General features: G+C 42.5%; 1 long non-coding RNA gene across 1 annotated transcript in view; it reads right to left on the bottom strand.

The window, feature by feature from the left end:
* Positions 1-12,117: 12,117 nt before the first annotated feature.
* LOC137432017 (uncharacterized) overlaps positions 12,118-26,536 on the bottom strand; it is a 66,922-nt gene continuing 52,503 nt past the window's right edge. The window contains exon 3 of the long non-coding RNA XR_013624244.1: positions 12,118-12,607. This is a non-coding gene — a long non-coding RNA (uncharacterized LOC137432017). The remainder of the gene's footprint in view (positions 12,608-26,536) is intronic.

Here is a 26,536-nt window from a genome sequence, read left to right as displayed (position 1 = left end):
GACAATTACTTACCGAGCTATGTCCAAAAAACGATTCAACCAATCAGAGAGCAGCGAACGATCGCGTGTGCCGAACGTGGCGGGCACACTCTGCCTCGGATGGCACATTTGAGAGCGTATTCATTTATTTCACGTTTGCAAACTATGTTGGCGTTAAACTATGTTTTACAACTAATAAAAACGAATTTGCGTTTCATTCGCTTTCCTGCGCGTTTGTGCACGCGATGGCGATTTCTTTACCAAACTCCGGAAGCCGTTCGCTTTGGACCAAACCATTGCATGTAAATAGAGGGGGGGGATTGTCACCACTCGCAAGCCGTTCGCTTTGGACCAAACCATTTCATGTAAATAGAGGGGGGGGATATAATTTTAGATATAGATATAGTACGGGCATGCCCTAGTATATATAATAATCATAATATAATAATAATATATCCAATAATAATATTACACAATAGTATAATAATATAAATAATATATAATAATAATGATACAATTAGAATAATTTAATAATACTATATATTTATATATTTGTATATATTTATATATTTTATTACATATATAGTTATATGTAAAATTATATATTATATATATATATATATACTAGCTGAGGTACCCGGCTTCGCCTGGGTTGAATAAGAATAATACAAATATATGATGAAAAGAACATGTATATTTTAGAGCAATATCACAGTACATTTCCTACATGACGTTTTTTCAATTTTCAATTTCCCAAAACCTCTGGGTATACAACATTTCTGGTTTTCTTACTTGGTGCCAAGACATAAAGATTGCTTGGTTTTCCAACCCTCGAGCAGCCCACGTACAGCTGGCCATGGGCAAACACTTGTTCTGTGAAGTTCAGGCCTACAACCTTCATTGATTGCCCCTGCGCCCTGTTGATGGACATAGCAAAACATAGCCTGATGGGGAACTGAATCCTCTTGAAGGAGAATGGAAGGTCAGGTGGAATAAGTGGTATCCTTGGAATGAATACTTTCTCTCCTCTGTATTGTCCTGAGAGGATGGTTGCCTCTAGGACATGCGGCATCATTTGCTGGATTGTCAATCGTGTTCCATTACACAGCTTTGGTGGATCAAGATTCCTTAGAAGAATGATTGGGGCTCCCACCTTGAGAATCAACCTGTGTGTTGGGAGTCCTTGAGGCTGACGACTGTTGAGAAACTCAGTTGGGAGGTTTACTGCCTGATCTTCATGTCACTTTGGCAAGAGAATCATAATTTCTTTCATGACTGGGCAGCGAACGTCATTATGTGCGACATTACGTCACTCCTATGGACGTGAAAACATTTGTTTTCCTTAAAAATATATTTAAAATAAATAAAATAGTACATAAATTAACAATAAAAGAAGCTAAAAACAATTTAAAATACAATAAAAAGCACATAAAAATAAATAAATATGTACGTACAGTATATTGTACATACGCGCAACTGCTGATTCTCATTCAAAACAGAGGTGACATACAGTATTCCTTTACTGTGTCTGTGTTAGCCATGGGTCCGAAGAAGGATAATGCTAGTGTTTCCAAGAGTTATGTGGTTACGATGGACAATCAGGTATATCTGATTAAAAGGTATGGAAAAGGTGGAAAAGTGTCGGTGATAGCGCATAGACCTTATCGCGAATCGGAACCGCAATGCGTCATGGGATCGGAAAGGGGCAATAGCGCCGCCACAAACTACACCATGGAATTGCAGCTGGCCCGGTTTTTTAAACCATTGATATTAAAATAAAAAGTAGCCTATAACCACCGGAATTTTATGCTGATTCCGAATCAGTGTCTAAAACTTTTCTCTGATGTGTAGTTCTTGAGTTATAAGCGGATATCCAGACAGACAGACACACACACACACACACACACACACACACACACACACAGACACTCCTCCTTTATTTATATAGATAACCAAAGGGAAACATGATATTTTTCAATCGGACAATAAATATTGAACCGGGCAGTGTGTGAGAAACAGTTCGCTGCCTCAATCACTCCAGAAAATAATATTTATTTAATTTGCTGTTAAAAAATATCTATATCCTCCCATTTTGATCTTTCAACCAGCACAAGAATAAAAAGCTTCCTCTTTTTTTTGTTTTTTAACACCGTGGTATTTTTACCTCTGGTTTCTACTACTATATGTACTTGTTCTCCGTATGTGTGAAAACGTTGAACTCAAAACCTTTAATGAAGCAATTATTGTAATGACTTTCATCCTCTCGGTTGTATCTCCCATATCGTGAATATTTTTCACTCGGTTTTTAACTTTAATATCGAAGGTGTTTAATCACCAGCTTCATAAAGATGTTAACAACAAAATATGACGTCATTCCAGATGTATCGCATGTGCATTAAATGGAGAAGTGACAGATCCGAATGGTTTTGTCGTCATCCTCACAATCACAATGTGTCCTTGCGAAGTTACGGCTCAATAACCTAAACGTTCGTCCAGGATGGAGTACACGACCGTGGGTGGGGTCTGCATCATGGAGCACATGACCGTGGGGTCTGCATCATGGAGCACACGACCGTGGGTGGGGTCTGCATCATGGAGCACACGACCGTGGGTGGGGTCTGCATCATGGAGTACATGACCGTGGGGTCTGCATCATGGAGCACATGACCGTGGGGTCTGCATCATGGAGCACACGACCGTGGGTGGGGTCTGCATCATGGAGCACACGACCGTGGGTGGGGTCTGCATCATGGAGTACATGACCGTGGGGTCTGCATGGGGCGTTTTATGATTCACTGAATTGTTCAGAAACAGAAAGTTCCAGCAAGAAGGTTTGTACTTCTCCTTCGCACCATTAATCATACAGTCAGACACGCTCATGCTAATGCGGATGTGAACCGATGAACCTTTGCTTCTTGACCACATGCTGAGGCTACAGTGCTTCTTTTCCCCCACTACCTCTCCTGACCCCACAATCTTTCCTGACCCCACAATCTTTCCTGCCCTCACAATATCCAAGCGTAAAAGCTTCCCAGAGGAACAAGGTAATTCATCATTTGCCATTGAGTTGCACCGAGGAGAGATCCCGCACAATGACTTCCTGTTCAAAACTTCCCTGGCTGCGAATGGCCGCATCGGACGCGGCAATTTTATTAGTGAGGACCGCATCCCCAACTCCAATGGCTGTAACAAGACGGCTAGAGGGGGGGGGGGGGGGCAATATAGGGAGCAATGTTTGAGCAGGCTCTCGTGTGGCCTACACGTGCAGCACTTTGGGAGTTCTATTTACACAGCCTGCACACTCTTTCCTTGTAGGCCTTGCTGAGCATTTGTCTGTAAACACATCGTCATCGTGTTTCACCAAACATTTGGCCGGCCTTCAGGGATGGCTCCAATGAGGTAAGAGAAAGCAGAAGGGACAGTGGATGTATAAAAGGTAGGTACAACCAGTTTCAACAGATGAATGTATAATCAGGCTTATCTGCAAGTGCGCACACACATACATGCATATACACACACACACTCACACACACACACCTACACCACCCATAAATGCACACACACACACACACACACCTACACACACACATGCATACACACACACACACACACACACACACAAACAAACACCTCCACACATACATGCATATACACACACACACACACACCTACACACACATACATGCATATACACACACACGCACACCTACACACACACACACACATACATGCATGTAAACACATACACACCTACACACACACATACATGCACATACACACACACCTACATGCACACATACATGCATATACACACACCTACACACACACATACACGCACACACACACACACCGACACACACACATACACACATACATGCATATACACACACACACACACACACACACACCTATACACACACACACCTACACACATACATGCATATACACACATACACACCTACACACACACATACACATACATGCATATACACACACACCTACACACAAACATACGTGCACACACACACCTACATACACACATACATGCATATATACACACACACACACACACACACACACACACACACCTACACACACATACAGACACACACACACACACATACAGACACACACACACACACACACACACATACACACCTACCCACCTTCACACACACACACACACGCATACACATGCACACACACACACACCTACCCACCTTCACACAAACACACACACACACACACACACACACCTACCCACCTTCACATACACACACACACACACACACACACACACACACATCGGGTATTATAACCGGGTCACACTTCCACGCTTACATACAACGAAATAGTTATTTATATCAGGGTGATGGCACATTCATTCTGGGGTCGGAGGATTGATCTTCCTAGTTGATCCTGGAGGCACAAGGAAGACATTTCTCATCAACCTCAATCTCGCAAAGGTTCATCCACATGGTAACGTCGCATTGGCAGCTGCATGCAGTGTGATTGCTGCAGGGCTTCTTCAAGGTGGACGAACAGCTCATTCTACATTCACCATCTCACTCAACCTTTCAAGCACAGAAACACCAATTCTTGTCAGCAAACGTAGTTTTGGCATCCCTCCTCAATGCATTTAACTCTTACATGAGCCTCGACTTATTATACAAAAAATAGAAAGAATGTGAAGTGATTTTCAGGGTTGATCTACAATGTTACATCGACTAGCAGTGGATGCTCTTGACCAACACTGAAGGACATTCTCAAAAGCTGTGACCTCAGGGGTGGGATTTTGTTGTTGTTGTTGTTGTTGTCAGGAGATTTCTACTAAACTCTTCCTATTGTGTGTGGTGGCACACAAGACTATGAGATCGATGCTTACATCAAATCTTCACATCTTCAGAAGCATATAAAAACTCATCTGACAACAAACATGCGATCCTTCCTTCTCGGTGATCGCAATGCAGGTGAATTTGCAAAGCTGCTCTTGAGGATTGGAGATGCCCAGGTGCCTCATGTTGGTGATGAATATTTCATCGGTATACCAAAGAAATTGGGGACCATGATATCTTCAGCCAAACTCTCTAGTTGAGGTTGTACCAAAACATAATGCAATACTACAAACACATGGAGTGGCTGTGTGAGTGTGTGCAGTCCTTGATCCACACAATGAATCAGTAAATACAATCAACTCGGAACATGGACAAAGCTTCCAGGGAAGGCCACTTCCTACAAATCATTGGATGAGTGATTGTGAAGCAGTTGCATACCCCACAGACTTACTGAATTGCCTGGAGCCCTTAGGCTTGCCACCTCCTTCTGGAAGTATGAGTGCCAGTCATTCTCTTATGCATCCTCGACCCACCATAGCTTTGCAACGCAACTCGTGTAATCGTCAAGCAGTTCCTGCTGAATCGTCTAAACTCTAAATGCTACCATCGCCACTGGAACAAACATGGGAGAGCAAGCCATGATTCCAAGTATACCGATCATCCCATCAGACACAGGCTTGCCTTTTGACTTTCGGCAAATTCAATTTCTGGTCAGAGTTTGCTTCGGCAGGATCATCAACAAGTCCCAGGGACAAAGCCTCAAGGTTGTTGGCCCAAGTGGTTAAGAGTTCGCATTCACACATGGCCAGCTGTGCATGTCGCCAAGTAGAGTGGGAATCCAAAAATGACATTTTATACATTACAATGTAAAGAATAAACTCACAATATTGTTTTTGCAGGAAGTTCTTCAGTGAGACGATGTCAGTCGTGCCTCATCCTCAGTTCACAGTTCTGTCTGTCATTGTCATAGCGATACACAAAATAAAAACAATTTTCTCCCTCTCTTTTTTCTAAATTCCTTTTTCAAAACAATCAAACTCCTTTTACAAAACAATCAAACTCCTTTTTATAAACAATCAAACTCCTTTTTATAAACAATCAACTCCTTTTTCGAAACAATCAAACTCCTTTTTCGAAACAATCAAACTCGCTTTTCAAAACAATCAAACTGCTTTTGCTACACAATCAAATTCCTTTTTCAAAACAATAAAACTCCTTTTTCTAAACAATCAAACTCCTTTTTCTAAACAATCAAACTCCTATTGTTAAACAATCAAACCTATTGTTAAACAATCAAACTCCGATTGTCAAACAATCAAACTCCTTTTTATAAACAATCAAACTCCTTTTTCTAAACAATCAAACTCCTATTGTTAAACAATCAAACCTATTGTTAAACAATCAACTCTGATTGTCAAACAATCAAACTCCTTTTATAAACAATCAAACTCCTTTTTATAAACAATCAAACTCCTTTATCGAAACAATCAAACTCCTTTTTCGAAACAATCAAACTCCTTTTTCGAAAAAAATCTAACTCCTTTTTCAAAAAAGAAAACTCCGTTTTCTAAACAATCAAACTCCTTTTGCTAAACAATCAAACTCCTTTTGCTAAACAATCAAACTCCTTTTTCTAAACAATCAAACTCCTTTTGCTAAACAATCAAACTCCTTTTGCTAAACAATCAAACTCCTTTTTCTAAACAATCAAACTCCGATTGTTAAACAATCAAACTCCTTTTATAAACAATCAAACTCCTTTTATAAACAATCAAACTCCTTTTTATAAACAATCAAACTTCATTTTCTAAACAATCAAAGTCCTTTTTCTAAACAATCAAACTCCTTTTTATAAACGATCAAACTCCTATTGTTAAAAAATCAAACTCCTTTTTATAAACAATCAAACTCCTTTTTATAAACAATCAAACTCCTTTTTATAGGCGATCAAACTCCTATTGTTAAACAATCAAACTCCTCTTTATAAGCAATCAAACTCCTCTTTATAAGCAATCAAACGCCTTTTTATAAAAAATCAAACTCCTTTTTATAAACAATCAAACTCCTTTTTATAAACAATCAAACTCCTTTTTATAGGCGATCAAACTCCTATTGTTAAACAATCAAACTCCTCTTTATAAGCAATCAAACTCCTCTTTATAAGCAATCAAACTCCTCTTTATAAACAATCAAACGCCTTTTTCTAAACAATCAAAATCCTTTTTTTAAACAATCAAACTCCTTTTGCTAAACAATCAAATGCCTTTTGCTAAACAATCAAACTCCTTTTTCGAACAATCAAACTCCTCTTTATAAGCAATCAAACTCCTCTTTATAAACAATCAAACGCCTTTTTCTAAACAATCAAAATCCTTTTTTTAAACAATCAAACTCCTTTTTCTAAACAATAAAAACAAAACTCTTTACAAGGTTTTGACTTTCCCATTCTATTTAAAATAAAGTTTACTTGGGCGAATAACGGGCATCTCAGCTCGTATAATGATAAAATATATTGTAGTTGCATTATGCTTCTGCAAACTAAATAATATAAAGAACATTGCTTATATATCATGAAAGTGTCATAGATCAGCATCAACTTCACATGTCAAGTTGTTTATTAAATTTTGATTCTATACAAACATTGATTTGATATATCACTACAAGTACCATTCAATGTTTATCACAACCAAACTCCACGCGTATTATCCTGAGCTCTATTTACTTTACATGTGCCTTTCTTTCTTTACCTTTTTACCATCCTTGCTTCGAAATCCTCTCAAATTATTCCCTTTGTAAAACCACAAGGAATGTTTAATTCAGAGCAAGTGAATAACTGGAAATGTTAAATTTCAGTATTGTTGTAATGCACTTATGGCCAAAATCATACATTTATAAGATGCCCTTAAAAAATAATGACAAACTATTGGTGGTTTTATTTCTTAGCATGACCATGTACTTGAAACCCTAAAGTTTTGAAACCATTTCCTGTTTAATGCCTGGAAGAACAAGACAATATGGACCTTTGGGGATACAGACTTTAAAGATTTATTCTGTTTATAAGCTTTAAACACCGTTAAGCAGACATGGGCAACCAGAGCCCATCGAACTAACCTTTGACAGTCTGAAATAAAAAAAGCCCTTATGGAATCCATATTACCCACTTGACCGTAAAGAAAGCACTGTGATAAATTCCATCTTACTGTAAGGGCATTCATCTTTTTAGGGACGTGAGCAATAAACATCAACTCCCTGGAAATCGCTATTTCAAGAAAAAAAAAAAGATGTTACAGCTTACATCTCATAAGCTTTAAGGAAGGCAACTTAATATTAACACAAGAAAAGAGCTCAAGTGATTTAGGAGTTGAACTGCACTTGTCACGTGACCTAATATCTTTGAGCTTTAGCAGTGGAACAAGCAGAACACCCCGACAGGCTGCATACCCTTTTTATAACCAGCATAACAGCTGACAGTTCCATATTTCTAGATACCAAAATATTTAATTATATTAAAGTGTCTACTTTCTAATGGTGGACTGCCGTTTTACAAGAATTGCTCTTAATATGTCCTCTGCAGGTTGTAAAAAATTGTCATCGAGTGAGCTGTGCTGGGAAAACTAGCAATGGTGTAGCTGGGCTGGAAACTTCACTCGACATGGCAACGCCATTTGTAGATTAAGACTTAAAAAAAAAAAAAAAGAAGAAACACGACGTTATTCTAACCAGATGAACGGCACTTTTTTTTTTTTTTTTTTTTTTTTTTTTTTTTTGTATACAAGGTCGAGGCTCGTGAAAGAGCGAACATTAATCACACAGAAAGACAAACCGACACATCAAACATATAACATAGGGAGCGGTAGACAAGATGGGGAGAGAGGGGGAAGGACACAAACACAACATTTGAGAGCAGGGACCGAGAGACATGGAGACATCGATAGATCTGAGAGAGGGCGAGGGCTTTGGGGGGGGGGCGTGGGAAGGGGGCGGTGGGAGAGGTATAAAACATATGGACACTGCCAGGACTTCCATGAAAGAAGTTGGAATTTCAAACAAGGTGGATCTGGGGTGAATTAGCGGGGGTAGAAAAGATCAAGGTTTTGGATGGGGGAAGATAAGAGATGGTGGTGAACAGCTGTTTTAAAGACCTGGAGGGAGGAGTGGGATTGAAGGGAGTGAGGGAGTTTGTTCCAGAGGCGGGAGAAAAGAGGAATGAAAGAGTGAAGGTGAGCAGAGAGCCGAGATTTCGGTAGTTTAACCATCAGAGGGTTGCTGGCAGATCTTGTGCGACCTGTAGGAATATTTGGGGGACAGAGCACAGAGAGAGCTGGGGGTGCAAGGCCGGAGAGGAGTCGGTAGAAGACAGAAAGACCACCTACCTGCCTGCGGTGAGTGAGTGAAAGGCCCTCAGAGATAGCTTCATCGCGGGAGATTCCAATAATTCTGAAAGCTTTGGTTTCAACAGCGTGAAGCCGAGCTAGGTGTGAGGCAGGAGCACCGGCCCATAGGGGAGAACAGTATTCCATTGAGCTGCGGATGAAAGCCTTGTATGTGGTGAGGAGCTCAGGTGTGCCGAGGACACATGTGATTCCCTTGTTAAGACAAAGTGGGCTTTGCCAATCATGGAGCATATCCAGTCTGCATATATGCATGTGGGGCATTCAGAAGGTTCTATCAGTGAGATACTCACAATAGTCCAATTTGGCACTTTATTTTACTCTTCAATTACACCCACAATAGACTTGATTATAATAACTCGATTACATGGAATCGAAATTGATAACTAAAATAAAATGACCAAAATTATAAAGTACCCTTCTCGGCCCACCTCCAGTGGGCAATGTGCTGCGGCACATTCTTGGAAATGCACTTTATAATTTTTGTCATATTTGAAATAAATTGTCTTGATCACAACGTGTCAAACTCCATATCATAATTTTGAGAAGATTCCATTATATTATGATAAGACAAAGGAACATGATTTGTAATACCGGTTACCACCCAAGGTGGCACTATTCCCGCCATATATCTATCGTCATACTAAAATACGCAATTTGGTGTCTGTCTGTCTGACCATGATACATTCAGTCGTCACTTATCCATTCTCAACCAACCTTGACAGGAGGGTTATGGGTCACATGACGGAGGTTGTAGTGCCTTAATTTGCCCCCCTCCGCAAGGTGGTTGTCCGCCTTTGTCAAAATCCGTGCCACGGTCTATATCCGTGTTAAAATAGCTAATCGTGGGTTTTCTCCAACGCCGCTTCTAATAACAAGAATAATAACAACACTAATGATAATAGCATAATATTAATGTTATTACAAAACAATATTAAAACTAATAATATCCCCTCTCCCAAGGGGTTTTCCTCCGTGGACAAAACCAGGTAACGTGAATAAATAGCTTATCGTGGCATATTGTGAGGCAAGCCTACCAGAAATAATGAATTCTTATACACCACAAACACATGTGATTCCCTTGTTAATCAGTCACTACTGCTGTTTAACACGAAACTGAAAGAAATCTGGAGGAATTCCAACGTCCTTGAGGCATTATATACTTATCGTGTCCACCACAGATTAACGGACCAGAGCCTAGATCTACTGTAATCTATATACCCCAAAGGAGATAATAACATGACCCTTCCTGTCGCTACTGTAGGGATTGAGGGTACTCGAACTATAAAAGTGAATTTGTATATTTATTCTTTATTTGTTTGTATATAACAAAAGAGCCATATATGCTCCATTATAGATAGATTAGTAAGAAAAAGTATTTTCTTACAAATTATATATCCTCCTTACAAGATAATTTAAGAAATACATTTTATACTGTGAAACAAAGTATGGATTCACAGTTCAGTAATTTATTCTTGATGTGTTTGCAAACCATGGATATTGAGGAAAGAAACCCAATCAGGAAATTGGATGCAACATGTAATTTTAAATAATCCACACATCAAACTGAGCGAACCTGGACATTTAGTTGCAAATCAAGTCTCCCACAAAATCGGTGTACATTTCTGCACATGATCCATGTCAGAACCCTCTACAAATTGGTCACCTATGCTTTCTAAGTCAGTGGAAAAACAGTGAGGCATCATTTAAAACCAAATGGGTTGGGTCAAACCTAGTTTAAGGGAGATCATTACCTCCAGCACCGAAGGTGGATGGAGGTTAAGTTTTCACTCGGCTGTCTGTGTGTCTGCGAGCAGGATATCTCAAAAAGTTACGAACCGATTTGGATGAAATTTGGAGCACAGGTTGGGAGTGACATTGCCGAATTGAATCGATTTTGATGAAAATCCGAATCCGGATATGATATACAGATCCGGCCTATCAGTGGGATACAAAATGTAAACTGTTCAGTCTGGCGGAGGATTGCTATAGATCATCACCCTGTCATCCCTACCAGAATGGTCTGCTTTTCAACAACACAACCTCTCCAGAATTACTTGCAAGGAGAAATCAATCATCAGATTTCAACGTACAGAGTTCAGAACAGGCTTCATGCCTGGGGTATGAGGTCCAGAAGAGCAATACTTCCCATCCTGCTAAGACAGCCCCGTCAGCAGAAACACATACAAGATGAGAGTCTGGAGACGAAGTGAGGGAGAGATTTGTTAATTGTAGCATTAGGCAGCATGATCGGTTTGGTAGAGCCACCTAATGGTATAGGTTGGTATTCAAGTTAGCTGAAGACTACATTTTCATCATTCGGATGAGTGCTATGACTGGAGTGAAACACAGGGATGACATTATTCCACCTGTAATCATCACTCTTACCAACTTGAAGGTCCCAGCTTCATCTTAATGGATGATAGCATCTCTCCGCACCATGCACACATTGCCAAAACCGCACTTCAAGATATCACTAATACGGACTGGTATCTATGGTCTCCTGACATACATCTTCAACTCCTGAAGCATGCATGCATTCTTCATCACCCCTTTCTGGTTAAACTCTCAAAATCCAGGCTCAATACTCACCTCCACTGTTTTGTTCCTCGTCCAAGAAGTTTACAGAATGCCCCCTGGAGGTTTTCCAATCACATTCTTCCCTCCAGGGCTTCAGGATGGTGTTGCTCCAACATCTCAAGACTGTGTGTCTACATGTTGCCATGCTACACAACTGTCAAGATTGCTTTTCTGCCATCTCGATATTTCCTTTTCCATGAGCCGACATTTTGTTTTCAAAAAACAACAACCGGTGGAACAAAAAAGTTTGCATTTGTCTTGACCTAACACATAGAGACATCTGTTCTGTCTTCAATGATGATCGATTTATTGAAAACCTGAAGTTGGAGGTTCACATGTGACATATCAATGGTTTTATCAATCACATATACATAAATGAGCCCTTAAACCTAATTATTGAGAGTTTTATCGACTTTTAGGACGAGTTTATTAGTTCCAGAGTTATTCCCAAGCTCTATGAGGCATGACAATGAGAAACACTCCAAGGATGCAGTTTATAGGGTCAAGCCCCAAAATAAAACTTCATATAAAGTGGTCTGCTTTGCCAGAGAGGGTTCTTGGATGTGGGACCTCTTTGCGGATCCAGGGAACAGGTGGGAACATGTCAGTGGAACCTGCCTTGGGTCTCAGACCTTGGAATTTTTGTTGCTTGTGATAATAAGCAGCTTGCTGATTTGCCCCATGGCCAAGCCCCAGGAGAAATGCTGTTCAGCAGCGTTCATCAAGAATGACACAAAGTTCAGACCTCCTCTGTCTCCGAGGTTCATATTCCACAAATGAAGGCACCAAAACGTCTTCAGAAGAGAGCCATGGAGGTCACATCTGTTCACAACAAAGACAAGACATGACACAAGACGTCACAACAACACAACATCATCAACATCATAAGACATGGCCAATGACAGTGACAATGGTGATCTGAAAATAGAATGTTTGGTGTTCATGGAATGGCCAAGGAAGTGTTGGTTCTGAGTTTTCTGGTTCATGGAGGAGCATGTTGTTTTACGAACATACACTAAGGAATGGTTATTTGATGTCTAAAGAGGGGTTATAGATATTTTACCATAGTAAACATGGTAAATATTTTCTAGAATATATTATATTGTATCATTATTTCTGCCACCGAAGGTGGACGGAGGTTGTGTTTTCACACCTGTCTATCTGTCTGTGAGCAGTATATCTTGAAAAGTTGTGAACGGATTCGGGTGAAACTTGGTGGACAGGTTCGGTGTAGCGCAAGGACGAATTGATTCTATTCTGGTGAAGATCCAGATCCAGATACAACAATTTTTTATATATTTTTAAAGTGATTCTTCACCATAGAGAGATGGGGATAAAAACAATATACAGCACTATATTTCAAAAAGGTGTGGATGGATTCGGATAAAGCTTGGTGGACAGGTTTGGTGTGTAACATGCAAATCCGGACAATAACAAGCAAATTAAATCCAGATCCGGCCTATCTGTGGGACATAAGACGTACAATCTTTGGCCTGGCGGAGATATCTTCTTTACCGAGTGCTGTTCTAGTTCGCTGTGTGATGTTCTCAGGATTTTCACAATGGAATTCCTGAGTTCTCCAAATTTTTAGCCTTTCGAGGTGGAACCTTCATTTGTAAAGCTATGTAAAAATCTGCACTCAGCACAATATGTTATCTTGTTTGTTTTTTTAACTTGTAAAACAATGTTTGAATACTTGTGCAGCATAAACAACAATAATTTAATTTTAAAATGGTGACAATAAACAATGAACTGAAATAATAAATAGTTTTAAAAACTCCACTCTCTGCTGCTCCATTCCTCTTCCATCAGATTGGCAGTCTGCAGCCTCCTCACTCTCTGAAGACCTGGACAAAATCACAGACTGGTCAAACAAGTGGAAGATGTCTTTCAATCCTGACAAATCTCACACTCTTACGATGTCTCTCCGAAAAGATCGACTGGACAACCCTCCCATCTACTTTCTCAACAATCCTCTCCAAGTAGTTCTGTCGCTCAAGCTTTTGGGTCTCATTATCTGCCATGATCTTTCTTGGGAAAACCACATTTCCAAGCTGGCCTCCAAAGCCAGTCGCCGACTGGGCATCCTCCGTCGTGCGAAGTCCTTCCTCGGCACACATGAGCTCCTCACCACATACAAGGCTTTCATCCGCAGCTCAATGGAATACTGTTCTCCCCTATGGGCCGGTGCTCCTGCCTCACACCTAGCTCGGCTTCATGCTGTTGAAACCAAAGCTTTCCGAATCATTGGAATCTCCCGCGATGAAGCTATCTCCGAGGGCCTTTCACTCACTCACCGCAGACAGGTAGGTGGTCTTTCTGTCTTCTACCGACTCCTCTCCGGCCTTGCTCCCCCAGCTCTCTCTGTGCTTTGTCCCCCAAATATTCCTACAGGTCGCACAAGATCTGCCAGCCACCCTCTTATGGTTAAACTGCCAAAATCTCGGCTCTCTGCTCACCTTCACTCTTTCATTCCTCTTTTCTCCCGCCTCTGGAACAAACTCCCACACTCCCTTCAATCCCACTCCTCCCTCCAGGTCTTTAAAACAGCTGTTCACCACCATCTCTCATCTTTCCCAATCCAAAACCTTGATCTTTTCTACCCCCACTAATTCACCCCAGATCCACCTTGTTTGAAATTCCAACTTCTTTCCTGGAAGTCCCGGCAGTGTCCATATGTTTTATACCTCTCCCACCCCCCCTTCCCATGTCTCCCCCCCCCCCAAAGCCCTCTCCCTCCCACAGATCTCTCGATGTCCCTGCTCTCAGATGTTGTGTTTGTGTTCCTCCCCCTCTCGCCCCATCTTGTATAACGCTCCCCATGTTATTTGTTTTATGTGTCGGTTTGTCTTTCTGTGTGATTAATGTTAGCTCTATCACGAGCCTCGATCTAGTATACAAAAACAAAACAAAACAAAAAAAAAACAACTATATTTGAATGAGGCATGAATCGTAAACAAAGGTCTGAAAAACTAAAGCAGAACATGTAGGCCGGATAACAACGAAGGATTGGCAAGTTATTTGCAAATGGATAAATATACCTGATTCCGAAGCGCGCGCAGAATAGAATAGCAGGAGCTAACCAGGGGGAAATGACGTTTTTTTGGCCTAGCTGGCAGACACAAGCCCCATGGTGGGACAGCAAGTTGTTATGGGGTCGCACTGCCTGGCATTTGTCGGGATGCAGCTAGCTTGTGCTTCTGTACTTCCCAGTACTCCGTGGAAGACAGGCCATCTTTCTGTCTCTGCCGACCCTGATTTGCCACTTCCATTGTCACTTCCACTTCCACTGTCACTTCCAATGTCACTTCCACTGTCACTTCCACTGTCACTTCCACTGTTACTTCCACTGTCACTGCCACTTTCCACTTCCAATGTCACTTCCACTGTCACTTCCACTGTCACTACCACTGCCACATCCACTGCCACTTCTACTGCGGCATCCACTGTCACTTCCACTGTTACTCCCACTGCCACTTCCACTGTCACTTCCACTGTCACTGCCACTGTCACTGCCACTTCCACTTCCACTGTCACTTCCACTGTCACTGCCACTTCCACTTCCAATGTCACTTCCACTGCCACTTCCACTTCCACTGTCACTTCCACTGTCACTTCCACTGTCACTTCCACTGTCACTACCACTGCCACATCCACTGTCACTTCCACTGTCACTTCCACTGTCACTTCCACTGTCACTTCCACTGTCACTTCCACTGTCACTACCACGGTCACTTCCACTGTCACTACCACTGCCACTTCTACTGCCGCATCCACTGTCACTTCCACTGTCACTTCCACTATCACTTCCACTGTCACTTCCACTGTCACTGCCACTGATACTTCCACTGTCACTTTCACTGTCACTACCACTGCCACTTCTTCTGCCGCATCCACTGTCATTTCCACTGCCGCATCCCCTGTCACTTCCACTGTCACTTCCACTTCCACTGTCACTTCCAATGTCACTTCCCATGTCACTTCCACTGCTGTCACTTCCACTGTCACTTCCACTGTCACTGCCACTGCCACTGTCACTGCCACTTCCACTTCCAATGTCACTTCCACTATCACTGCCACTTCCACTGTCACTTCCACTGTCACTTCCACTGTCACTTCCACTGTCACTGCCACTTCCACTTCCACTGTCACTGCCAGTTCCACTTCCAATGTCACTTCCACTTCCACTGTCACTTCCACTGTCACTTCCACTTCCACTGTCACTGCCACTTCCACTTCCACTGTCACTGCCAGTTCCACTTTCACTGTCACTTCCACTGCCACTTTCACTTCCACTGCCACTTCCACTGCCGCATCCACTGCCGCATCCACTGCCACATCCACTGCCATGTCCACTGCCACGTCCACGTCTACTTCCATGTCCACTTCCATGTCCACTTCCATGCCCACTTCCACGTCCACTGTCACTTCCACTGCCATTTTTTTCCAATTTTCAACTTACAGAGGCTCACCCTCATCATCTTGCTGACATCTTGATCATACCACAGGCTGACCTTTTGCAACCAGGCCACAGGGTGGGGTTTCCCGTTCCCATCAATTACGGTGTTTTATTGCACCACATGAAAATAATCTCTGCCAATTCCGCACCAGCAGAACCAAGCCAAAGCGGCTTGGCACTTATGGGTAGCGGAGTTTGTATTGGATGGTTGTGACCATAAAAAGGAAGGGAGATGGATGGTTACACACAGGCTTAAGGGACACCTCGCAACTCTCGATAGATTGACTGATGGCCTTGCGTGCATAATTGCAAAGCCCCACCCTGCCAAGGCCATGCAGACCATGCAGATTTTATGGTATTTAAACATCACCATCCTCCCTCTTTCCTGTGCACGTAACTATCTTATAAATGGTAAGATACCCGATACCGCCACCCCTCTCTCCCCTTTTCCCCTTCACGCAAAGTTATCTCAAAAAGGGCCACCATTGTAAAAGCAATGCCTAAACGAAATAATTCTGAAGAAGAGATTCTGCAAACATTCATCATAGTGCAAACCACCCTGTGAGAACCGAAAATATCATTAAAAGCCAACAACGTACGTTCCAAGTGAAATGATACCACCCCGGTCGCTGTTCAAGCCCGCTGTGGCTACACCGCCATTGCTCTGCGTTGGGTCCAAGCTGGAAACAATGTTGGGTTGTTTATTTTAACACAAGTAAACCATCTTATAACTTCCGCACATTAAGCCTTCAGCCTTCAGAAGAGTCCCGATGGAATGTCCTTGAGCAGGATTGTTTCAGGGTTTACCACTCGGTGTCGGTTTATTACATCGTGTAAAATGGCTAGAAATCTTGTGAACCAATGTCCAATATGAATGCCAGCCATTCAGGCCAGCTCTGTTTACTAAGTAAAATAATATCCCTTCATGTCCACATGCTGTGTCCATCCATTCTGTACCACATGGACCGCCAACTGCCCATCACACTCAACATCATATAATTATATCCATGACATTACAGATTTTTTTTCTATTGCTCACGCTCATTTTTTTCAAACTGTTGGGGCAGTTTTCAAAACTGTTAACGGAAATCGTAAAACCACTAACTATTTACAAAAAGCTAGTTAGACGTGCGAAACTCCAAATTTATGTCTAGTTTTATTGAGACATCTTTGAAAAAAAAAATGCCACAAATTTGCATCGAAGCAAATATCCCCAAAAAATTTGTGGAAAAAGCTTTTAATAAAACAATGAGATATCATCTCACTAGAATTCACCAAATGTCTGTCTGTGTGTCTGTCCGTATTTTTTTCCAATTTTTCCAATTTCCAATTTTTCCAATTTTTCCAATTTCCAATTTTTCCAATTTTTCAAATTTTTCCAATTTTTCCAATTTTCCATTTTTCTTTTTCTTTTTTGTATACAACATCGAGGCTCCTGAAAGAGCTAAGTAGTAGCATCGTGTTTTTCCAAAAGCTATGGAATAATATTTACCGACATGAACAGTGATGTGGCTTTTATTGAAATTCCACAAATACTGTTTAGATTTTGATGATTTGCATGTGATATGATTTAACGGATGTTTATATGAATCGTTTAAAATAAAAAAAGCCTTCAATTTCTGATATTTTACCTTTTCATTTGGGCCTCCCAATTGAAGCCCCGCCCGAAGGGTGGGTACCGTTGCTAGTTCATTTAATAATCAAAACAAGATGTGCTTGTTAAAGTGGACATCTCTCTGGCCATTCTCAGAGAGCCTCCTCAGCGTCGACGAGTCGGGCATTTCACTCAGGCCGACTGGGACGGTCTTCAAGCAGCCATCAATCATCTGGACTGGTCTACCATCTCCACTGCCTCTGACATCAATTCTTCCTGGGAATTCTTCCAAAGCAAACTGCTCTCTCTCATGCACAGATTTATCCCATCTCGTCTTCAGTTGTCTTACCCTTCCTCCCATCCATGGTACACTGAATCTTGTGGTGAGGCAGTTGCCCTGAAACAACTTGGCTTTGCCTCTTGGAAGGCTAATCCAACGGAAGGCAATCTCAGTTCCTTCCACCAAGCTCGGAACAAGTGTGTGTCTCCCCTCAGGAGTGCCAGGAAGCACTATCTCTCCACACTCAAGAATGAACTCTCAAACCTGTCTCCTTCCTCCAAATCCTGGTGGCGTCTGGTCAAATCCGTTCCTGGTGTTTGTTCCCCCTCTATCCTCTCCCTTACCTCAAATGGCTACACAGTTGACACCGCACGTGACAAAGCCGAATGCCTCAACTCTGTGTTTGCCTCAAATCATTGTGTTCCAAACCCATCTCTCTCTGTTCCCACCTTACTCAGTCGAACCCAACTGCTCCTGGACTCTGTGTCCTTCTCTCCTGAAAAGGTGGAGAAGTTTTTGTCAAACCTCGACTGATTCTGCAACTGGACCAGACGGCATCAGCCCACGGCTCCTAAAATCCTGCTCTGCCACTCTATCTCACCCTCTCTCTGTTCTTTTCATCCTCTCTTTTGCTAAACGTCATCTGCCAGCATCTTGGAAATCAGCAAACATTACCGCTTTACACAAAAAGGTGATAAAACAGACCCTTGCAACTACAGACCAACCAGCCTGCTCCCAATTATCAGCAAAGTCATGGAATCCATCATTGCTTCGGATATCAAATCTTTCCTCTTCTCCAATGGCTTGATCTCTGATCATCAATTTGGATTCAGACCAGGTCATTCTACTCTGGACATGTTGCTTCTGCTGTCTCAACAATGGATGGAGGTCCTCAATGCCAAACAGGAAATCAGAGCTGTCTCCCTTGACATATCACGTGCCTTCGATATGGTCTGGCACCCAGCTCTGCTCACCAAACTCTCCTCCTATGGTATCCATGGAAATCTCCATGCATGGTTTGCGGACTTCCTCTCTGGTCGTAATCAACATGTGGCCCTGAATGGATTTCTCTCATCTCCCCTTCCTGTTCAGGCTGGAGTTCCCCAAGGCAGTGTTCTAGGCCCTGTGCTTTTTCTGGTCTTTATCAACGATTTCTCCGACTCTCTGGAAAATCCTCTCTATCTCTTTGCTGATGACTCCACTCTTTGCCGCTCCATTCCTCTTCCATCAGATCGGCAGTCTGCAGCCTCCTCACTCTCTGAAGACCTGGACAAAATCACAGACTGGTCAAACAAGTGGAACATATCTTTCAATCCTGACAAATCTCACACTCTTACTATGTCTCTCCGAAAAGATCGACTGGACAACCCTCCCATCTACTTTCTCTACAATCCTCTCCAATAAGTTCTGTCGCTCAAGCTTTTGGGTCTCACTATCTGCCATGATCTTTCCTGTGAAAACTACATTTCCAAGCTGGCCTCCAAAGCCAGTCGCCGACTGAGCATCCTCCGTCATGCAAAGTCCTTCCTTGGCACACCTGAGCTCCTCACCACATACAAGGCTTTCATCCACAGCTCAATGGAATACTGTTCTCCCCTATGGGCCGGTGCTCCTGCCTCACACCTAGCTCGGCTTCACGCTGTTGAAACCAAAGCTTTCAGAATCATTGGAATCTCCCGCGATGAAGCTATCTCTGAGGGCCTTTCACTCACACACCGCAGGCAGGTTGGTAGTCTTTCTGTCTTCTACCGACTCCTCTCCGGCCTTGCTCCCCCAGCTCTCTCTGTGCTCTGTCCCCCTAATATTCCTACAGGTCGCACAAGATCTGCCAGCAACCATCTTATGGTTAAACTGCCGAAATCTAGGCTCTCTGCTCACCTTCACGCTTTCATTCCTCTTTTCTCCCGCCTCTGGAACAAACTCCCACACTCCCTTCAATCCCACTCCTCCATCCAGGTCTTTAAAACAGCTGTTCACCACCATCTCTTATCTTCCCCCATACAAAACCTTGATCTTTTCTACCCCCGCTAATTCACCCCAGGTACACCCTTTTTGAAATTCCAACTTCTTTCCTGGAAGTCCTTGCAGTGTCCATATGTTTTATACCTCTCCCACCTCCCCCCAAGCCCTCTTCCTCCCACAGTTCTCTCAATGTCCCTGTTCTCAAATGTTGTGTTTGTGTCCTTCCCCCTCTCTCCCCATCTTGTCTACCGCTCCCCTTATTATATGATTTTTGTGTCGGTTTGTCTTTCTGTGTGATTAATGTTAGCTCTTTCCTGAGCCAAAATTTAAACAGTTCATGTTTACATCATTAGACATACCTGTACCAAGTTTTAATTAGATCCATTTAGCTGTTCTCAAGTTATAGACCTCTTACAGACTTTGAGCTTTGACCTCTTGACCCCAAAATCTAATCAGGTCATCTTTACATCATTATAATATGTGTACCAAATTTGTTCAGAATCACATTACTGGTTCACAAGTTATCGCGGTAACAGGATTTTTACCTAACATGACCTCTGACCTTTGACATTTGACCTCGTGATCCCAAAATCTAATCACTTCATCTTTACCTCATTATACATACAGGCACCAAGATTGACTAAGATCACTTCAGCCATTCTCAAGTTATCGCGATAACGAAAACCTATCACGGACGGATGGACGGACAGCCAGACGGACAATCTGAAAACGTAGTGCCTCCGGCAACTTCATCAGCGGAGGCATAAAAATTGTATTCATTATCGTAGTAAATTGCAGTACAGTAAAATAAACAAATTATTATTGTAATCCAATAGTTGCTGTTGATCTTGTCTCTCATATTTGTCTGGCCATAAATTCTCATCAACATCACAACGAAGATTTACCTGTGCAATGCACCTTGGAGAGAAGCGTCTTGCATGGACAACTATCGAGAACGCCTCCTCGCGGTGGTTGTACCTGCCAACACAAGTCGGGGGCCAAATCTTCCCCATTCTTCCCTGCTGTCGGATTCCCCAGGGCAGCGTAGACATGGTCTCAATGCCGATCAGTCCCCATGGATCGGCCCTTTCCCTCTTGTCTCTTTCTTTTTTTCTGTCCTTCTTCCTTTCTCTTTTTCTTTCTCTCTCTATCTCTGTCGTGGCCCTGATTTTGTGAAAGCAGGGGTACAACATCATGGATGTGGGGGGTCTCTGGGTCGCTCCTGGGGGATTGATCGGCTGTCTCCATGCCATGGGCTTGTTCGAGAAAACTGTCTGGGGCTATAAAACAACAACAACAACAACAACAACAACGCGGTGCATGGAATCTTGCCACTGCTCTGCTGCAATGTCATTGCATGCCTCGTCAATCACTTCCAGCAGGGTGGCTTGGTGATAATGGTGCCTATTATAAACCATCAACTTCCAGGTGGAGAAAAACTCCTCGTTTGGGTTAAGTAAAGGGGAATATGGTGGCAGCTACAGTGATACAAATTGCTGGTGTCCACCAAATCATGCTTGGACCACTGCAGCATGTTGAAAACTAACTTTGTCCCAGAAAAATACATATTTTATATTTTCCCCAGCTTGGCCAAGACTCTGATGTAACTCATACAGGAAGATGAGAAGCTGAGCAGAGTTGTAGGATGCAAGTAATGGCTAGTGACCCACAAGAACATCATCAGAAATGGCAGCACAAGTGTTTCCTCCACGCTGCCCAGGAACTAGGACTGCGGCCTTCTGACCAATTGTGTTCCAATCCCATCTTCTGAACTTGGTCAGGTTGAAGCTGTGAACTTGGTCAGGTTGTAGCTGTGAACTTGGTCAGGTTGAAGCTGTGAACTTGGTCAGGTTGAAGCTGTGAACTTGGTCAGGTTGAAGCTGTGAACTTGGTCAGGTTGAAGCTTTGACTTGGTCAGGTTGAAGCTCTGACTTGGCCAGGTTGAAGCTCTGAACTTGGTCAGGTTGAAGCTCTGAATCTGGTCAGGTTGAAGCTCTGAACTTGGTCAGGTTGAAGCACTGGATTTGGTCAGGTTGAAACTCTGAACTTGGTCAGGTTGAAGCTCTGAACTTGGTCAGGTTGAAGCTCTGAACTTGGTCAGGTTGAAGCTCTGACTTGGTCAGGTTGACGCTCTGAACTTCGTCAGGTTGAAGCTGTGAACTTGGTCAGGTTGAAGCGCTGAACTTGGTGAAGTTGAAGCTTTGAACTTGGTCAGGTTGAAGCTCTGGCCTTGGTCAGGTTGAAGCTCTGACTTGGTCAGGTTGAAGCTCTGAACTTGGTCAGGTTGAAGCTTGGACTTGGTCAGGTTGAAGCTCTGACTTAGTCAGGTTGAAGCTCTGAACTTGGTCAGGTTGAAGCTCTGACTTGGTCAGGTTGAAGCTCGGAACTTGGTCAGGTTGAAGCTCTGACTTGGTCAGGTTGAAGCTCTGACTTGGTCAGGTTGAAGCTCTGACTTGGTCAGGTTGAAGCTCTGAACTTGGTCAGGTTGAAGCTCTGAACATGGTCATGTTGAAGCTGTGAACTTGGTCAGGTTGAAGCTGTGAACTTGGTCAGGTTGAAGCTGTGAACTTGGTCAAGTTGAAGCTCTGAACATGGTCAGGTTGAAGCTCTGAACATGGTCAGGTTGAAGCTGTGAACTTGGTCAGGTTGAAGCTCTGAACTTGGTCAGGTTGAAGCTCTGAACTTGGTCAAGTTGAAGCTCTGCACTTAGTCAGGTTGAAGCTGTGAACTTGGTCAGGTTGAAGCTCTGAACTTGGTGAGGTTGAAGCTCCGAACTTGGTCAGGTTGAAGCTCTGACTTGGTCAGGTTGAAGCTGTGAACTTGGTCAGGTTGAAGCTCTGAACTTGGTGAGGTTGAAGCTCCGAACTTGGTCAGGTTGAAGCTCTGACTTGGTCAGGTTGAAGCTCTGAACTTGGTCAGGTTGAAGCTCTGAACATGGTCATGTTGAAGCTGTGAACTTGGTCAGGTTGAAGCTGTGAACATGGTCATGTTGAAGCTGTGAACTTGGTCAGGTTGAAGCTCTGAACATGGTCAGGTTGAAGCTCTGAACATGGTCAGGTTGAAGCTCTGAACTTGGTCAGGTTGAAGCTCTGAACTTGGTCAGGTTGAAGCTCTGAACTTGGTCAAGTTGAAGCTCTGCACTTAGTCAGGTTGAAGGCTTCGAAACTGATATCTTCTACACAGCCCCTGATCCTCTCCGTCACAGGCGAGAGGGTGGTGGCATGACTGGCAAATCATGCTGCCTCCCTCGTCGCCGCCATTTTGTGTGTCTGTTTGTGTGTTCATGCATGTGTATGTGATATCCACTACCGCCATTCACTTGTACTACCAGGAAATGCTGTGATCTCAAAATCTCTCATCCACGGACAATTCTCCTATTCTCGTGTGTCCGATTTGCATTCAGGAACACAACAGCTATGCGGTGGTTAACCATTTTGAAATCTCCACCGTTTAATCTAAATGCTGAAAATTATGTTTAAATGACGATGTGAATTGCAGATTTTGTGTTGGCAACGACAGTAAAAAAGTGCCCAGCGAGCAGAACCGAGTAAGTGTAAACACATACACAGCGCATGCGCAAAAGGCCTCATGCGTCATTTTGAAAGTCCCATATTATCCTTCGCTAACAAGTGCGACTGAAGTCATCGATAGCAATCCATCCTGGCTGTAGGTGAGGATGGGGGATTGAGCACAATGAGTGAACAGAAAGATCTCTGCTATTGCAAGGGTCAGGACTCCCATCCAAAGGCGTAGTGTGCATGAGTAGTTACACAAGCTTACATAAACTAACTGGGTTAAAATTGTCACTTACTGGCAGTAGGAAAGGAACAGCAAGTACTTGGAATAATTGATAAAGGAAAAGCAGAGGAGGAAGGAAACTTGAAACTTCTGATACCGATACTCTCACGGAGGTGATGTGGAGGCAAAAACATCTAAAGCTAAGAGAGTGTGGTGATCTTTAAGAGGAGGTTTTAGATAATTATTTATTCCCACAACACTTTGAAGATGTATTCTTAAGATCATCTGCCCCTCATTTCTGCCAAACCACATTGCGGAAAGGTCTCGTAACACTTTGGGCTTGGCGGTTATGAATAAGCAAAGTAGCCCGAGGAACAGAAATGAAGAATGGTCTTGAGTAAAGCCCTGCATATGCACTCACCATTTCGGCTAAGTGGTGGCATTGGAAAGGCAGCTGGAGAAAATCGGTTGTTCGGTCAAAGGGAAAATCGGAAATTCGGGAGGTTGTTCGACCCGCAGGGTCACACAAGAAGGATATTTACAGCTGCTGCCCAATCATCGAGACTTCTTGGAATTAATACTTTCAGACATTCTAATGGAAGGTTTCACGAGTAACAAATGTGATGAATGCAATGAAGTATTCTTTCAAAGTAACTTGCAATTATAAATCAACAGCCTCCAAAGCCAGACGCACACTCGGCATCCTCCGTCGATCCAAGTCTTTCCTGGGAAAATCAGAGGGACTAACAGTCTACAAGGCCTTTTGTCAGGAGCTCAAACCAAAGCAAAAGTCCTCTTGTTTCAACATTACAGGCAGGTCGGTAGTCTCCAAATAATTCCCAGGTCGGTAGTCTCCAAATAATTCCCAGGTCGTTAGTCTCTCCAAATAATTACCTGGTCGGTAGTCTCAAAATAATTACCAGGTCGTTAGTCTCTCCAAATAATTACCAGGTTAGTAGTCTCTCCAAATAATTACCAGGTCTGGTAGTCTCCAAATAATTACCAGGTCAGTAGTCTCTCCAAATAATTACCAGGTCGGTAGTCTCTCCAAATAATTACCAGGTCGGTAGTCTCTCCAAATAATTACCAGGTTAGTAGTCTCTCCAAATAATTACCAGGTCGGTAGTCTCTCCAAATAATTACCAGGTTAGTAGTCTCTCCAAATAATTACCAGGTCTGGTAGTCTCCAAATAATTACCAGGTTAGTAGTCTCTCCAAATAATTACCAGGTTAGTAGTCTCTCCAAATAATTACCAGGTCAGTAGTCTCTCCAAATAATTACCAGGTTAGTGGTCTCTCCAAATAATTACCAGGTCGGTAGTCTCTCCAAATAATTACCAGGTCGGTAGTCTCTCCAAATAATTACCAGGTTAGTAGTCTCTCCAAATAATTACCAGGTCAGTAGTCTCTCCAAATAATTACCAGGTCGGTAGTCTCTCCAAATAATTACCAGGTTAGTAGTCTTTCCAAATAATTACCAGGTTAGTAGTCTCTCCAAATAATTACCAGGTCGGTAGTCTCTCCAAATAATTACCAGGTCGGTAGTCTCTCCAAATAATTACCAGGTCGGTAGTCTCTCCAAATAATTACCAGGTCAGGAGTCTCTCCAAATAATTACCAGGTTAGTAGTCTCTCCAAATAATTACCAGGTTAGTAGTCTCTCCAAATAATAACCAGGTTAGTAGTCTCTCCAAATAATTACCAGGTCGGTAGTCTCTCCAAATAATTACCAGGTCGGTAGTCTCTCCAAATAATTACCAGGTCGGTAGTCTCTCCAAATAATTACCAGGTCAGTAGTCTCTCCAAATAATTACATGGTTGGTAGTCTCTCCAAATAATTACCAGGTTAGTAGTCTCTCCAAATAATTACCAGGTTAGTAGTCTCTCCAAATAATTACCAGGTTAGTAGTCTCTCCAAATAATTACCAGGTCAGTAGTCTCTCCAAATAATTACATGGTTGGTAGTCTCTCCAAATAATTACCAGGTTAGTAGTCTCTCCAAATAATTACCAGGTCGGTAGTCTCTCCAAATAATTACCAGGTTAGTAGTCTCTCCAAATAATTACCAGGTCAGTAGTCTCTCCAAATAATTACCAGGTTAGTGGTCTCTCCAAATAATTACCAGGTTAGTGGTCTCTCCAAATAATTACCAGGTCAGGAGTCTCTCCAAATAATTACCAGATCAGTAGTCTCTCCAAATAATTACCAGGTTAGTGGTCTCTCCAAATAATTACCAGGTTAGTGGTCTCTCCAAATAATTACGAGGTTAGTAATCTCTCCAAATAATTACCAGGTTAGTCGTCTCTCCAAATAATTACCAAGTCGGTAGTCTCTCCAAATAATTACCAGGTCGGTAGTCTCTCCAAATAATTACCAGGTCGGTAGTCTCTCCAAATAATTACCAGGTTCGTAGCCTCTCCAAATAATTACCAGGTTAGCAGTCTCTCCAAACAATTACCAGGTCATTTGTCTCTCCAAATAATTACCAGGTTAGTAGTCTCTCCAAACAATTACCAGGTCATTTGTCTCTCCAAATAATTACCAGGTTAGTAGTCTCTCCAAATAATTACCAGGTTAGTAGTCTCTCCAAATAATTACAAGGTTAATCGTCTCTCCAAATAATTACCAGGTTAGTAGTCTCTCCAAACAATTACCAGGTCATTAGTCTCTCCAAATAATTACCAGGTTAGTAGTCTCTCCAAATAATTACCAGGTTAG

This window comes from Myxine glutinosa, chromosome 8 (assembly GCF_964187855.1).
Source record: "Myxine glutinosa chromosome 8, kmMyxGlut1.1, whole genome shotgun sequence".
NCBI lineage: Eukaryota > Metazoa > Chordata > Myxini > Myxiniformes > Myxinidae > Myxine > Myxine glutinosa.
This window is presented reverse-complemented; position numbering and strand designations above follow the sequence as displayed.